General features: G+C 41.3%; 1 long non-coding RNA gene across 1 annotated transcript; it reads left to right on the top strand.

Annotated features, from left to right (window-relative positions):
• The first annotated feature begins 5,195 nt into the window (after nucleotides 1–5,195).
• Nucleotides 5,196–17,193, top strand: LOC139178702 (uncharacterized). Its single transcript, XR_011563188.1, has 3 exons — nucleotides 5,196–5,355; nucleotides 13,040–13,227; nucleotides 14,077–17,193. It is a non-coding gene; the product is annotated as an uncharacterized lncRNA (long non-coding RNA).
• Nucleotides 17,194–17,409: the final 216 nt, after the last annotated feature.

The following is a 17,409-nucleotide window of genomic DNA, read 5'->3' as shown; positions in this document are numbered from 1 at the left end:
TGGCCCTCTCTTCCCAGCTCCTGCTCTCACCTTCACTGGGGGCTGCTCTGCAGGGCAAACCGCCCCACAGGCCATGGCAGCCTTCCATGGGCTGAGCAGGCCCCAGCTCTGGGCCTGGTTCTTATTCGGGGAACCCAGCCAGAAATCCAGCCAGGGACCGGATGGCGTCTTATAATTTCTCTGTATCCCCCAAGCTGCCTAGCACTAAATAAATACTTGCTGACTGATTGACTCATACTGGCCTTGCTTCCAAGTTTCCCTGGGCCCCTTCACTAGGCAGCCGGCCCCCTCTCTGCCCTTTCGGAGTCCCCCATTTCCACCAGCTCCTGAAGTCTGAATTTGAAAGTGTAGGGAGTGTTGTGTTTCCAGAGATATGAGCTGGTGACAGAAGGGGCTTAGCAGTGAGGGTGGGCAGCAGTGGAGCCATGAGAGGAAAAGGTTGGGATGGGATAGGAGGGGTCTTCATACTCCCTGTGCTAGAGGGTCCCCAAAGCAAATTGCAATCAATAAAAATGTGCACTGACCGCTCTGAGAGATATTCCTGGGAGACCACAAAATTTAGATAAGGACACAGGCTCCAGACCAGGCCTCCTGGCTTCAAATCCTGGCTGCAGTTGTCACCTTAGCTCTCTGTGCTTCAAGAACTTCCACTGTAAACTGCGATGATAGTAATAGTAATAACATAACAACAACCACCTTAGGGTTGTTGCTTGGGTTAAAATGAGATTACAGTGTCTGGCTAGTGGTAAGTGCTCTGTGAATATTAACTGTCATGGTTGCTGTTCTTATGTAGCCAGAGGTTAGAACCCTGCAAGCCACCACTGTCCTATTGATGTAGACACAATGCTTAGGGAAGGCAAATGTTCAGAAGCACCACCAGTTTAAATCCAAATGCAGGTCAGATTAACTCTGAAGTCCAAGTGCTTCTGTTATATCAGCATGTACACGTTTCAGTCGTTTATCTGTTGGTTATTATTCTAGTGTCTGTGAGAACTATTTATCATTTTGCCCATCATAATTGAAAATGTCTGCCAGGAGAAAGTTTCTTGACAGGGTAAAGAAGGAATTGAGCAGTGCACAAAGGAAAAGCCATTCAGCTTTCATAATCAAATGGAAGGACAGTCTGGCTCAAAGTAGCCTCAGTTAAAGTCAGCTCAGATATCACATTTTTGCTTTTCTTTTAAAACTTGTTCATATGTTCCAGTGTCATCCTTTCATAAACCTACAGGACTTAGTACTGTTTTTTTTAAATCTCATTCATAACAGTAAAATTGTTGAGGTTTGAAGTTGTGTCACCATATGATCTTTGAGGTCTAGTTCTAGCTAAGAGGTGTGTCTTGTCTATGTCAAAAGTAGCCTGGTTAAACTAGCTGCCCGGTTCCTTGGAAGTCAGTTGACCCACAACATCTTGGCTACAACAGGAGCATACTATGATGGTGCCTCCAGATTTACCATCATGAGCATTCTGCTAGTACTTTTACCTGAGGGACTGTTACTACTCCATACCTGCTCCTATTCCTAACTTCAGTTCAGTTCAGTTCAGTTGCTCAGTCATGTCTGACTCTTTGCAACCCCATGAATCGTAGCACTCCAAGCCTCCCTGTCCATCATCAACTCCCAGAGTTTACTCAAACTCATGTCAGTGAGTTTGACTCATCATCAAGTCGGTGATGCCATCCAGCCATCTCATCCTCTGTCGTCCCCTTCTCCTCCTGCCCCCAATCCCTCCCAGCATCAGAGTCTTTTCCAATGAGTCAACTCCTCACATAAGGTGACCAAAGTACTGGAGTTTCAGCTTTAGCACCAGTCCTTCCAATGAACACCCAGGACTGATCTCCTTTAGGATGGACTGGTTAGATCTCCTTGCAGTCTAAGGGACTCTCAAGAGTCTTCTCCAACACCACAGTTCAAAAGCATCAATTCTTCCACACTCAGCTTTCTTCACAGTCCAACTCTCACATCCATACATGACCACAGGAAAAACCATAGCCTTGACTAGATGGACCTTTGTTGGCAAAGTAATGTCTCTGCTTTTGAATATGCTATCTAGGTTGGTCATAACTTTCCTTCCAAGAAGTAAGCGTCTTTTAATTTCATGGCTGCAGTCACCATCTGCAGTGATTTTGGAGCCCCGAAAAATAAAGACTCGTATTCAAAGAACACCAACTATTTGCTCCTTATGTGACTCACTTTATCTTCAAAACAGTTCCCTGAAGTAGAGAATTTTATCTTCATTTTACAAATCAGGAAACCAAGGCACAGAAAACCGTAGTAACTTTTCGATGATCACCAGTCAGTGAGGTGAGCAGTCACCTCAAGGAATCTGTCTGGACTGTCTGTGCTTTCAGCCACTACCCTCAACTACCACTTACTCAGAGCATGAAAATGGGCCTCCTTGTGATCCCCACCAGCAACATGGGGATCATGCTCAGGGAGTGTCTTCAGTGGGGAGGCAGTGTATATAAAACTTAACCAAGAAAGGACAGGTTATGTAAGGGAATAGTAACAGATTCAACTCTGTTCCTATCACATACTTGCATCTTTCATGTATGCATATCTGTGTGACATTTGTAAGACTCCAGAAAAATAGAAATTGTCCACGTTGATGACAGTGGAAACCAAACCTCAGCCAAGGTCACAGGGTTTGGCCCAAGTTCAGTCATTCAGTCGTGTCCGACTCTGCAGCCTCGTAAACTGCAGCACACCAGGCTTCCCTGTCCATTGGCCCAAACCACTCAGTGATGCATATGATGTGGCCAGGACTAGGTTTCTTGACCTCTGATTCCAGGGCTAGTTTTATTCTAATAGAATTCCTTGAGGCTCCAAAGGAAGCTCATATATTTACGTAAATATACTTATTTATCCCCCCTGTTTAGGAATATAGATTTCATTATTATTCAGGTATAACGAATCAAACAGATCAGGATACAGCTTCCATTGAAAAGATAGTTTGTTACTTATAGTTCCCAAGAGGAGGGACATCCCACACCATGCAGGGTCACACGGGGAAGCACTGGAGTCCGTCAGGAGACAGAAGGAGGAAGAAGAAAAAGTGGGCAAGAAACCTGATTGGTGTCCATGGGAAGGAGTGGGTGAAGCACGGTAAGGAAGCTAAGTGGGTTTGAATAATTCTGGTTTAGCCCTAGGGCCCTGGGACTGCCCCTAGTTGTCTGGTACTTGGCCCTGGGGTGATTAGGGCAGGAGGATAGTGTGACAGAAGTGGTTGAAGTAAGGGCTTCACACTGGTTGGTTTGCATATAAAGGTGTCCTTATGAGTTGTTTAAAGTATCTAGGGATTATCTAACCCATGGAGGAGCAGTCTGTTCCAGTGTCAACGAGGCCCCAAGATGTGAGAGAATCAAAATTAAAAGGCATGCCTAATACACCACCTTAGAAGAGAGTAGACTTAAGCGTGTCCTTGTAAGATGAAACTGAGCAAAGAGAGCACAGTTTGGTGAAGGGATGGGTGGATGGATGGATGGATGGATGATCAGATGGACCAATAGACATGTAAGCTTTAGTCTCCTGACGCCCATGACTCTAGTCTAGCAGTATGGTTGTTTCCGTGGAAATGTCTCTATTGAAGATCAGGGATAAAGCACAGTCACAAAGCAGCATTCATGCAACCCTTGGATAGATATTTCTTTCACTGTTTCAAAATGAAGACCCTGACAAATAATAGGGACGGAGATTATAGGAGCACGGCTGGTCATCTGGGATTTCGCATTACTTGTTATTCCCTGTAACTCTGCCACTGAGACACCAGAGCATGGCTGGTTACAAACAAGAAGTCAGCTTCCTTCCGAAATCAATAAGAGACTTTTGACTGGGCTATCTGTATCTACTTGGAAAGAAGAATAAGGATGCAAACTTAGAAAACCAAAGCTAGAGAATAAAACTTTCTGAATGGGCGCTTTCATTGGTTTGTTGGCAAGAAACGCATTCAAGGAAACAAGGTTGATTCTCAATTCCCTTTTTCATAAATGAAAAATAGCTTCTTCTGATACTTAGACCCATGGGTCCCAAATGGCCAGGATAATTCATTAGCTCAGATGGAGAAAGCATATTTCTCCTTCAGTGAGTTTTACTCATCTCCCTATGACCTCAAGCTCATAAAGACACTGGAAAGAGCTGTGTTTCAAGCCAGTCTGGCTGAATTCAGAATTTGACTCTCTGCAACTGATGCTTTTCCTTGCAGGACCTTTCTTTGGAAACTCATCCCTGAGACTAGCTATTAATTGAAGAAAGTTTATTTATCTTGTAGGTTTGATAATCAATCATCGGATTTCAGCACTTGTTTTGTGGGATTCCGTTTCATCACTTGCTACAGTATATATTATTATTCAGTATAGGAGTTTGTTAACGGTGTATTTATTTGAATGACTCTCCCTCTAAATAAAGGGGCCTTATAAAGTTTTTTTTTTTTTAATAAAGGTTTATTTTCACATCAGCTATTTGCTTTCCTAAGCTAAAACCTCAGTTGAAGGCTCTGAGCAGCGTACAAGCCGAATTCCTGCTTTTCTGGTCGGGATGGGGCTGTTGGAGGGTGATAAAAGCAGCAGCTCAGGCCCTTCAGCAGATTTGGTTTTTCCAGCCCTGTCATTCACTTTACCTTTGAGAAGGGAACAAGACGGCTGGTAGAGATTAGGAATGGTAATGTAAAAGTTTCTACCTACTGCATAAAATTCTTTCAAATTAATGCAAGCATTAAATTGTCAATGATTTTTCACATAAAGTAGATATTAAACTGTGCATGCCCGCTGGTGTTGGTATAAATTTTTGTCAGCATTTTTGGCACACGAGGTCTGAGCCTGGGGGTCAAGAAATGTTTTTAACCAAACTTTGTTGTTTCAGTTGCTTTTTTTGCACTCGTGTGTTGTAACTCAAACATCGAATCTTTTCCCAAAAATGAAATTTGGCAGGCCATTAGTCCGTAATGTGGTCTAATGCCTGTGGGTATTTTTTAAACATGTAAATGGCCAAGATATTTAGGTTTTTGAGGTTGAAGAACCGTGCATGCACTCTTAACAACTTCTTTTTCAGCTACACTTAGTATGCATATTTATCTCACATGTGTATTATGTAGCACACCGATTAGACTGGAGATTAGTTGGGAAAATATACAAACGCCTCTTCACAGGAGGAGAATGTCTCTCAGAGCATGAGTTGATATGTCTCCTCTTTTTACTAGGGAGTAAAAGGTAGCCCGCGGCACACTCGGTCACCAGGGCTCTGTCCTGAAGTGAGGCCACTTCAGCTATTCCCACTCATCCACGGTGCTAGAAGACTGAAGATGGGAGCTGTCCCCAAGCCTGCTGACTGACTCCATAGCCAAGTAACGTCCAAAGAAGGAGGGTGAGCATCTGTACCTCACGGTTCTAAATCCTGTCTCCCGTCTCATTGCCCTAACCTGTACCAGTGCCCCGTGGACACGAATGCTGGGCTCGTCCCAACACTGCAGGATCTCCACACAGAATCCAAAGTAAATACTCAGAGCATAAAGAAAACACATTACAGCCTAATCCACTGTCCAGATCATTGAAAACTAACAGTTATTACCTCATTTGAAAGTAATTTTTAACAATTAGCTTAGGAAAGTATTTCATAATTTTTTGCTAGCCTTACACAAACTCAAAATTTTTCATGTAATCAATTAAATCTGGCAGCATAGCATCAGGCACTCATTAGGCTGGGCTGCTTGAAATTCATGTACAATTTCTTCCTTATGCTGATCCGCAGGAGCTTTTAAACTTGCTCTGGGATGCTGGCAACATCCCCCAAATATCTCAGACACATTGTCTCTCTGAACCTGAACTTTTTTAATGGTGGTTAAACATGTTGTCTGCTTTAGTTTCCTGTCTATCTTCATCATGAGCTAGCACCTGTTTCCAATAAATTATACGCAGAGTTGTATCAGCAACACCTTGGCAACAGCTGCCACCCTTAAAAGCGGAGTGCCCTTGAGGACAATACACCTGTGAACACATAGCGTGTTTATTTAGCTGAAAGCCAAAACTCCAAGTTACATAAAGCAATTATCTAAAGCCTAATGTATGCCCATTATTAACACAAAATAACCCTGTTCTTAAAAACCAATAAAAATCTATTTAAAGGATTTTTCCAAATCCCACTGAAATTTGTACTCAACTAGAGACCTAGTCTTCGCCTGGGACTTAAAATTCTAATGGTGGGCAAGGGAGAGGTTTGTATGTGAGTTACAATTTTCTTAGCTCATGCCTGGAATTTGGGGCCTGAGCATGTATGGGTGGTACAGTCAAAGCTTTTGACTGACGAGAAACGACATGCTTATTAAAAATAATCTTTGTTACAAGTCATTTTAAAAAAAAGTTTGACTATGGTCTAGAGGTTGGAAAAAGAAGTGGATTGTTTCAGTTTATATTTAAACGTAAGAATAGTTCATCCCAGGATACCTTTCTGTATTTGTACAACCCGCCTTTACCTTATAGTTTATTAGCTAATAGCATTACCCTTAGGTAATGGGGTTAGCGATATACTAATGATGTAAATGAACCAGCGTTAGGTAAAGAGCTTCAAACTTCCATCCTGTCACGTGAAATAATTAATAAAGAAAATTCTGGCCAATTACAGTGCTGTTCTTTGGAAGGAATGATGCTAAAGCTGAAACTCCAGTACTTTGGCCACCTCATGAGAAGAGTTGACTCATTGGAAAAGACTCTGATGCTGGGAGGGATTGGGGGCAAGAGGAGAAGGGGACAACAGAGGATGAGATGGCTGGATGGCATCACTGACTCGATGGACGTGAGTCTGGGTGAACTCCGGGAGTTGGTGATGGACAGGGAGGCCTGGCATGCTGCGATTCATGGGGTCACAAAGAGTCGGACACGACTGAGTGACTGAACTGAACTGAACTGACTGACAGTGCCTGCTGCACCGAGTTCAGTTTCCAGAGTGTTTGACCTGAGGCCCTTTCAAGAAATGGCACCATGTATCACATATTCTTGAGCTGTATGTAAAAATAGAGAATAGCTATTGTGTCTCCCACCTTGAGGTCTCTTGAAATCTGAGTGATTTTTTTGCTTAGGGTTTGTAATATGTTAATCCCTGTCAGATACTTCCTGTTGACATTTAACTGATGGACTTATAGTCACTTAGGTGCGAACGTGTTTTAGCACTTCTGTTTGGCTGAATGCTAATACTGTTGGAAGTAACTGCTGATGAGTATTACAGCTCCCAGCTTGGCCCCCATCAGTGTCGCTGATGGTTCACTTGCAGTACACATGAGTGAGTGCCTGAAGCCTGTGAATTGGACTTTGGAAGGAAGTTTAGAAACTGCAGGCCTATGACTTATGACAGAGCCCATAACACACCAGGGCGGTCATGCTTTCCTAATACTGGCCATGTGAGTGACGATGAGTTACATTGCAATAGGTGGGGGAGAGACTTAAGAACATGGCACACCATGGCCATAACTACTTTATTCTCCTTTTTGCAAATTGCTGCTGCTTTCATTTATTGAGCAACTGGTTTTCTGGTAACTTATTCCAGACTGCAAGCTGGGGACACTAAGATGCATTAGACAGGTGATTGTCCCTCTTGCTGAATTGCGAAGACCTCTTCTGTGTGTTCGAAACATCTGTGATGTGAGACCAAGGTTCTAACTGTCATTCTGTCACCACTGGTATAGTTGGCCTGGAGCAAGCCAGTCGACCCCTAGCAGCCAGTTTCCTCCCTTGTAAAACATGAAAAACAATTCCTGTGGCATCTACATCAGAGGTGACATAAAACTCAAACATAACAACTAGTGCAAGTATATCCTGCAGATTTCAAGCTCTGAGTCCTTTTGTGGGCCCTTTGGTTCTTGAACTTTACTAGCCCTGAAGTTAATTCTTTAGGTGGCCTATTGTGAGTTTGAAAACCCAACATGAAACTCGCAAAACGCTGCCACAGCAGTGGTTTCATTATCAAAACTCTAGCAAGCATTCCAGCTGGACTAATTCCCCACTTGATTCACTCAATGTGTAAGGAGATCTTTCAGCCAGACTTCAATGGGGTTGGGGGGAAGAAATATATGTATATATACATGTGTATATATACACACACGTACACATATAAAATTAGGAAAAATATGTTTTCCTTTCCTAGTAAGTATAGCATTATGTTAATTCAGTGGTCTCTCTATAAAGATATAAGACTTCCTCCTTTGATTTATTTTCATGATTAGGGGCCCTCACAAACAACTGCCTGTAAATGTGAGAGGCACCCAGGTCAGGAGTAACCCAGGAGTAGATTTTCAAAGGAGGGCTCAATCTATCCCCCCTGGAGAATTTATCTTTATTAAAGGTCAGCAAATGTAGAGCATGCTTTGCTAATTCACCACGTGTATGGGCAATAAGTCATGAGTACAAGTTTGCACAGAAGATAAGATTTGCTATGTTTTAGATAAACTCGTTTTTGAATATTGAGAAGGTATTTCAAAAAACATTTTAGAATCCTATTGGTCTCTCTGCCTGCTTGTCAGATTTCCCATTAGTGATGAAGCCCTGCCAAGTATAGATTCAGTACTGGTCATGAAACTAGACCTAGGTTTGTGGTTGCTTGATAATAACTATGATAATAAATTCATCCATTAATTTCTTTCCTGTTTCCCTCCATGGGTAACATTAAACTAAGATGTTATGCTATTGGGTGGAGAAAATCATTTTCACTCACTCACACACATCCTCACACACAGACACACACACACACACTTTGGAATTCCATTAGGCGGCTAATTTCCAAAGACTATAGATGTCCCTCCTATACCATGATGGAAGAATAATGCAAAAAATTGGAAATAAAATGCCTTGTGACCTGGAACTATCAAAAGCTATTAGACAAAGTGAGAGGCTCCACGGAGATGGACAAGTGCTTTAAAACTAAATTCATAAAGAAAATAATATAGTAGCCTTTATATGATTAACCAGGCAAAACTTGTCTTTGCTACAAGCTGTCCTATAAATAAATGGAGCCAGGAATAGCAAGTGAACTGTTGTGAGGTTTTCTTTTGTTTTTTGATGGGAGGGCAGGGTAGGCTAGGCTAGACAGGGAAAAAAAAACAAAAACTCTCTCTTACTTTCGGCCTCAGAGAATTTGTGCACCTCCTTGGGGCATCTCGATGGACTGTTTTCTTCACAAACAGATGAGTGTAGAAGTGCCATTTTATCAGATTTAAGATTAGGCTTCAGATTTAAGTCTGTCCCATACTTGGGTGGAGTCCAGCCTTTCTGCCTACATGCATTGAAACAAATCAGTGGATCAATGATGATTTCCTCTTCTTTTCTCACCCTCTTTACCTGGAAAGCAAGGTAGAGGATGAAGAAGAAGCAGAGTGATATTCAGGTGTCGTCCTTTTGTGTGAGGGTGAGTTTGAGCAAGCTCCGGGAGTTGGTGATGGACAGGAAAGCCTGGCGTGCTGCAGTCCATGGGGCCGCAGAGTCGGGCATGACTGAGTGGCTGAACTGACTGACTGACCCCAAGCTTGAGGTTCCAAGAGAGGACAGACCCCAAAGGAATGATTCTAGAGTTAAAACTATACTTGCTTGTATGGGATTTGACTTAAGCTCTTTTTGAACTGACAATTCATTGTTTAAAAATGCATATCTGCACAACCAGTTGTGGTCAAGAAGTTGATTAGCAAAAGAATGTTCTTCAGTTCCTGGAAATCCTACATTAAGAACCATCCTGGTATTGTTAAGGAAAAGATTACCCATGAGTTACTAAAATGCATCGTGTTTTAGCAAAGAGATGGTTTGGAGAAGGAACTCAAGGATGGGAAAAGGATCTAAGAAGAAATCTAGAAACATCAGGATTCTGAAAGAAATGTGTCTCTCAGGAAGAACTTAGAAAGAGATGAGAATTCCTAAGATTAAGAGGATCCTTATTATTTCAGTATTGAAGAGAGATGCAACCCCTGATACAGGAGAATGAGGTGCTAGTCACAGGGATAAGCTGAATGCACATTTCCTAGCATCTTCACTTGCTCCCTGTGTGTCTGTGGGCAAGTTATTCAACCTCTCTACTCCATTTTCTGCATCTTTCAAAATGAAGATAAAGTACCCATCTCAAGGGGCTTAAATGGAGATTCAAAGAAATAATGTATGTTAAGTGGACAAAGTACTCGGTATAGTGTCTAGAATATTCTAAATGCTCAATGAATGATAACTTTTATTAGTTTATAAACTAGAACTTCAAGCTTTATCCCTGGAGTAGAAATAGGCATGTCTGTGGGATTTGAGAAAGACAGGGAGGGGAATGTATCATGGACAAGAGTCTCTCAAGCCCATGGGCAATACGTGACACATAAGAGGTGTTCGGTGAATTTCTCTCAAGGGATGAATCACGAAGATCAGGTGTTTCAGTTCAATGAGCTGAGACTGATCTTCACTTGCCAAATGTTTTTTGACTGCTTTCTGAAATACCCAGTAGAAATAGTAAGGTGGGTATCCCACTGTTCTTGTCAAACCAAAAAACACAAGTGAACAAAAAGACATTCTGGAACATTGGGATATGATCAAATCAGTTCTAGAATGTCACTGTGCACCCCTTCTCACTATGTAACCTGTGATCTTGCCCAAAGCTCCTGCAGGGATTGCTCTGATTTGGCCTGTTTATGTCAGACTTCCTGAGCATGAGGATAAGTCAGTAATGAAGGTCGTAATGCAGGACTGGGCAGCTGGCTTCTTTGCCAGACTCCATACGGACATTCTGGGGTGGCAAGGTCAAGGGAAGGATACAGAGACATGAGTAGTAAATAGACAAAAAGCCCCCGTACTCTCTTGGCTTTGTCCCCTGTCACTGGCATGGGACAGAGAGCTAGAGTCAAAGCAAAGGATGCATGCCATTCAATAAATAGCATAAGGTGGGGAAAGGAGGAAGAAGGGGGGAGGGAGGGAAACCCACTATTACAAAGTCAAGCTCAAGTAATGTACTCAAGCAATGATTGTTACCTGAGTTGTGATATAATCAAAGACGCAAGAATCATTTAGTTCACTGTGACTTTATGCCATGAAACTTCATAAAAAATGGATTGGATAATGAGACAGGAAAAGAAGTTATGGAATGTAAGTCATTCTTCCTATCTATGAGCCCCTGTTCTGCATCTAAAATATATGTAGGTCTATCAATGTAGAAAAGGAGCAATGTCAAACCCCTCCCAGGAGTAGGAGGGGGCTAGGATATACAAAGTGGGATGTCCACATTAAAAGACTTGGCCAGGCTCTACTTCTTAGGATAGGGTTTGGGGCAGGCCCCAGATAACCTTCGAGGAATATCTGGATTTTGAAATGTAGACTTGAGTATAGTCAGAATCATTATAAATTCCAGTTATAGTTATGCTGTGGATTTAAGTTGTATCTCATTGTCTCTAAATGCATAGGATGATAATTAAGGGGAGGGGTAATATTGTTTTTAATATCTTTCGTGTGCTTGGCACTGTGCTTTTGCATTTCACTTAATCCTTCCATATTACTAGGAAGTAGATATTATTCCTTATTTTACACATGAGGAAATTGAGGCCAGAGAGGGTCTTGCTGAGAAGTCCTGCAACTACAAAGAGTTGTAAAGCTGAGATTATGAACTGGTTCTATGTGTTTTTTCTTCCATACAAGAGAGACTCAGAAACTGGCTGGGGAGGGTATAAAAACTGAAGTTGTGAGCATTATTAAAAGCAAAATGTGATATTGTCATGTGGACATATTGTAATTAAGCACTGAAAATATTATTCATTTATGAAAAAAATGATCTAATTATCCATATTGGAAGTGTACATTTCTTGCATGAACTTTGAAAATATATGTTCTATAATCTAGAAATTTTACTTTGCATCTCAGTATTTACTGTACAAAAAAATTTACAAATGAGTACAAGGAAGTATGGCCAAGGTTGTTCATTGTCACATTTCTATAAGAGTAAAAACAAAGCTAAATCAAACCAACTAAATAAACAAAAACTCTTATGGCCTGTTGATGAGAGAAGTAAGAGGGGAAATTTTCAAAACAATATGAAAAAATTCTTAGATCTGTATAATGAGTTTTCGGATTGAAAGGGACATCTGGTGTTCAACCAAACGAGTACAAAATAACTCATAACAAGGTATATTATCATGAAGTTTCAAACATTACAATAAAGAAAACATCCTACAAGCTTCTGGACAGAATAATGGGTCTTATGTCAAGATTCAGGCGTCAGAATGGCATTGGTCTTCTGAAAGCAGCATTGGAGGATTAGGTATCAATTTAGCTGATATGCATGGCCACGTTGAGAGAAGGTAAAGTGTTCTTTTAGAGAGTTTGAGGATTAATTGTTGCTAGGTAGATAAGAAACAACAGATAAAAGTGAGGTGCTTTTCAACTCCAAGAAAAACAGAATTCTCTAGAAAATAAAACACATAATCATAGTACCGCATGTGCTATCAATGAGGAGCACTTAATAACATTAATAATATAATAAATGTATTTGTGCATAAGTATTTATACTGTATTAGAGATTTGGGGAGAAGAGAAATATATGCATGTAAATGGGGTGACTGGAAAAGGAGAACTAAATCTTCATCTCTCTAAAAAGTCAATGGATAATATGCAGCATGGAAAAAAAAATAGCTTTATATTTTTCTTATTTAGAACACCAGAAGAAATTATTTCTATGGCAAGTGGGATTTGGGGATGAGATGGGGAGCTGCAAAAGCCTACTGTCTTTATCTTAAAACCTTGGGGTGCTGTTTTACTTTTTAAAATATGTGCATCTATTAGTTTGAATGTTAAACTTAAAATCAAAACTTTTGCATGTTTCCTGGAAACATTTAGAATGTAAAAATATGTAAAAATTTAAACAAGATTATTCATACTTTATCACCCAGATATGTCCACACTGTTAGTACTGAAAGTATGATCTTCTATTCGTATTTCCTTTCTGCTGAAACACACTTTGATGAAATCATACAGCATTTGAGTTGTATATGCTTCTGTTAGCATACAGCTCATTTATTCTCTCTGCCTCTCTTTCTCTGTCTCTGCCTCACTAGCTTTGAAGAGTTAGGAGACCTTGCTGGGGAACTGCACATGGCAGGGAACTGTGGGCAGTCTCCTGAAACTGATGACATTCTTGACTGACAGCCAGCAAGAAGCGTGCAGTCTTATCAGAGGAAGGAATTGAATTCTGCCAACAACTTAAGTGAGCTTAGAAGTGAATCCTTACCCAGACAATTCCCAGGTGAGATCACAGCCCCAGCCAAAACTCTGAAGTCTTTTGAGACTCTAATCAGAAGATCCATCTAAAGCCATGCCTGAAGTCTTGGCAAACAGAAACTTCAGGATACATTTGTTGTTTTGAGCCATTAAGTTTGCGGTGGTATAATTACATAACAATAGAAAACTAACACTTGTCCCATTGGAGGAATTCAGAATTTGAGGAAACTCTTGGGAGCGGACTATGAATAAGAATGTATAAAATTGGAACACCCAGCATCATACTGCTCTTGCTGGGGATGAAGGTCAAGGTACACGGGGCACCTGCTGCAGAGAACAGCCCTGACCTTTCTGAACCAGGATCCTCTTGTTTTCACTCTGTGGAAGTGCTGACATGTCAGCTGTTTTTGCATGTGCGAAAAGATCTTACACAGAGGGCTCATGTCTTAGAACACGCGCGTGGTGTTTGTACAGCAAAAATAATGTTGGTTTGCAGAACCTACATATATAGGATTTTACTAGAGCAGAGAGGCCTTGGAAAAACCTCCCAACCCAGCAAGCTTGTGTTTTCTTTTCAAAGAAATACCAACCAAGCTTAATGTAAATCAATAGAGAAGGTAACAGTGAAAGGGGGTGGGGGGAATTACATAAGCACAAGATAACAAAAAAGAAAGTGGCAGACAACGTATATGAACCTGGAGGAGTGAAAATTCAATGAAAATGTAAGTGTAACTAATTGTTTCTCAGAAACGTGGCTGATTTACCTCCCTATTAGAAGGAGGCCCTAGCTGAGTGCCCTTTAATTGAAAGGAAAGAATGTACCTTATACACGTCACAGTCACTTGCTTACTAAAGGTTACTGTTCTCTTTCCAGCACCTGTGGCAAGAATTGGGATATGTCGAATTGGAAGAAGAAAAAAAAAAAAAAAAAAAGGCAAAAATATTAGCAAAATAGTTTAAAGGAAAAGCTATGAGAGAAGATGGAAACAACTTACAATGATCCAAAAGGGAGACATTAAGGCAAGAGGAAATGTTAATGTAAGCTAAAAACACTTCTGTCTGGGAAGAAAATGAAAAATTCCCCTAAAGGGCAATTCAAAAGCAATAATAAGCATAGTGAAAGTACAATGCACACCTATTGAATTAAACAACAAGAATATTGAAAATGATTAGTTAGCATATGGAGTCTTCCTTGTGCCAAACTTGTATTCATTCAGCAAATATAAGCATGCACTAACTCTTTTATGGGCTTCCCCAGTGGCCAGCAGTAAAGAATCTGCCTACAATGCAGAAGACACAGGAGATGTGAGTTCAGGCCCTGGATCAGGAAGGTCCCCTGGAGAAGGGAATGGCAACCCACTCCAGTATTCTTGCCTGGAGAATTCCATGGACAGAGGAGCCTAGCGGGCTACAGTCCATGGGGTCGCAAAAAGTCGGATGCAACTGAACACACACACACACACACACACACACACACACACACTCTTTCTATAGGTCACTGCAACTCCATGATGTTACCATCCATTTTACAGACAGGGAAGCAGGAAAAGCTTATGGAACTTGCCCAAATCACATGGCTAGAAAATAATTTGTAAGCTGGATTTTGATTTCAGGACTCTCTGATCCTAATTTTCTTGCCTTTAATATAAGAAATCTGAAGGGCCATGGTGGTACTAGAAAGGAGACATAGGGCACAACCTGTCTTGACAAATGCCACTTGCAGATGAGGGAAAAGACAGCTCTTTCCCAAGGATTGAGGAGCACAGTGATTGCTGAAAGTGCCCCGGAGGACTGAGGCACCAAAGTTAGAGTGTGAGAGATGCACTCAGAATGAAACAATAAGAACCATGGAAGGTAGATCCCCTGTTCTTTGACTTTAAAACCACTCTGCCAGTGCTGGAATGAATTAATGAGATCACCAGAATCACCTGGGAATCCTGTCACAGTCCAGATCATTGCACCTGACTTCAGACATTGTTAACACGCCTCCATTGACTGAGCTGCACACCAAAGCTGGAGAAAGCTTCTGCACTGAGATGTGAGCAGAGGATGCCACCCACCTGTAGTAATGGCCATGGTGACGGAGTATGTTTGAGTAGCACCGTCACTAAGGTTAGCTCACTAGAGAGCCCATCAACTACTTATCTGGCCCAAATCCATGGCTTGGGTAAAATTGTTCTTAAAGATCATGAATAAGGTGGTTCCCTCACTCCACCCTAAACAACCAAGCAAATGAATGAATGAATGAATAAGACATAATATAAGCTACCAACACGTGCCCCTGGGCTGGTCCCCCTGGGTGAAGCTGCACGGGGTGGAGATGAATGCTCTGCTGAGCGTCCACAGCTGGATCACAGAACTAGAGGGCAGTGCGTGTTCTGCCAGCAGTAGGCAAAGCCATAGGGAAGGCCAGGTGGATTGTCAATTTCAGAAACACCTGAAGATGTCTGAAAGTTGAGGATTTCTAGAACAGAAAAGATTCTGTGCTTTTTTTTTTTCATCTCTACCTGTTGGGTGTGGCTTTTGTTCATATTCTACATACAGTGTGACTTCTGGTACAGGCTGTTCAAAAAGTGGTAAGTTGCTCATGAGATTGTAGCCTGCCGTCTCTGCCTGTTCTAGCTAGATAAAAGCTGTAGAGCACTGGATTTCACCTTCTTCACTTAAATTTTTTTCCAGCTATACTAAGATATAATTGACATACAACATTGTACATGTTTAAGATGTACAGTATGTTGATTTGATATAATTAATACATTGCAAAATGATTACCACTGTAAGCAAGATACTTCCATCATGTCACATAATTACCATTTCCTTTTTTTGTGTTAGAGACATTCCAGTTCTACTCAGTTAACAGCTGTCAAGAATATAATATGTTATTGCTAACTATAATCACCACGCTCTATGTTAGATTCCCAGAGCTTCATCTTCCATCTAGAAGCCTGTATCCTCTCCTTCATTGATTTTTTACTTCCTGGTAAGTGTAGATGAACAGAGTTTAGATGAACCGGAGAAATGACTTTTTAAGGAATCTAATGGACCCTTTCCTCTCTGCCATTTCTGTAGAAAGGTTTTATTCCAGCATCTGTATTTTATCCCAGCTTCTTATAAATCTCTCTTAATACAAACCATCGCCTGAATCCTTGGAGCCCTTGTATTTCTAAGGTATCCCTGTGGTGTGTTTACTGTTATTACTGTCGCCAACAGATTTGAAACCAAGATGATATTTCTAGAAATAAAATGGCTCCTTGTTTCGCTACCTGTCTCAGAATTATACTGAATCCTGAAACAAAGCCGGGAACACCACTCATGGCAACTCCCTAGCTGCAAGGAGATTTGTTTTCAAAGCGCCTGACAAGCTACATCCGATTCATCCTCAAAACCGACTTGTCAGGGGAATAAATACCAAGTGTCGGAACTTCCCGAGAAATCTAGTGATGAAAAGCCCTTTAACGATGAACAAATTAAATTCAGTTCTAATGCCAGGAACAGAAAGAAGGCAAAATGAAGAGGTGCAGAAGAGTGAGCCCAGGTATGATTTTAGATAAGGCTGGAGATGAGTTTGTTAATGAAAAACAGATAGTGGAAGGCTTTTGCAGACAGCAGATGCCCGGGAGAAGAAGGCTGATCCGGGAATGTCTTGCAGCCAGGAGAGTACTTCGGTGCTGGCAATTAGTTAATTTTTTTGTGAAAACATCCCCTCCATGGACATTCGCTGGAAAAGCGTCTTTACACCTGCTTCTGCCACTCATGTGATTGCATCTTTTCCCAGACCTTCTATCCCCTGGCTGGGACGTGCACTTCGTGATTCCTTTGTCTCATTTCCACCTCTGCATTCCTCTCGAGTGCTGTCAGATCAAATAAACATGCTCTAAGTGACCACTCAATACTTCAGGCTTGAGGCTTCTCAAAGCCAACATGTTAGATGAGCCCTAACAGTCTAATGGTGTGATGGTTTCCATTAAGCCCTGAATCTTGCCCTGTAGGGATGGAGCTAAAAAATGCATAAATTATTTAATGTAAGGGCTTTGCTGATGACTGATAAAATCAAATTAGCTGCTCTGGGCTAAGGATGAATTTGAAACAGAATTTCCTCCTTTGAAGAGACAGTGACAAATCTATTTGATAGGTCTGCATGTCAAGTTTTTTTGGTAGAAAATTTAGCAAAATCCTTTGCTAGGCAAAGTGAAAGAGAGTGGCTTAG

Source organism: Bos indicus, chromosome 22 (genome assembly GCF_029378745.1).
Source record: "Bos indicus isolate NIAB-ARS_2022 breed Sahiwal x Tharparkar chromosome 22, NIAB-ARS_B.indTharparkar_mat_pri_1.0, whole genome shotgun sequence".
In the NCBI taxonomy this organism is placed as follows: Eukaryota; Metazoa; Chordata; class Mammalia; order Artiodactyla; family Bovidae; genus Bos; species Bos indicus.
Note: the sequence above shows the minus strand (reverse complement) of the source record. Positions and strands in the feature narration are given on the sequence as shown.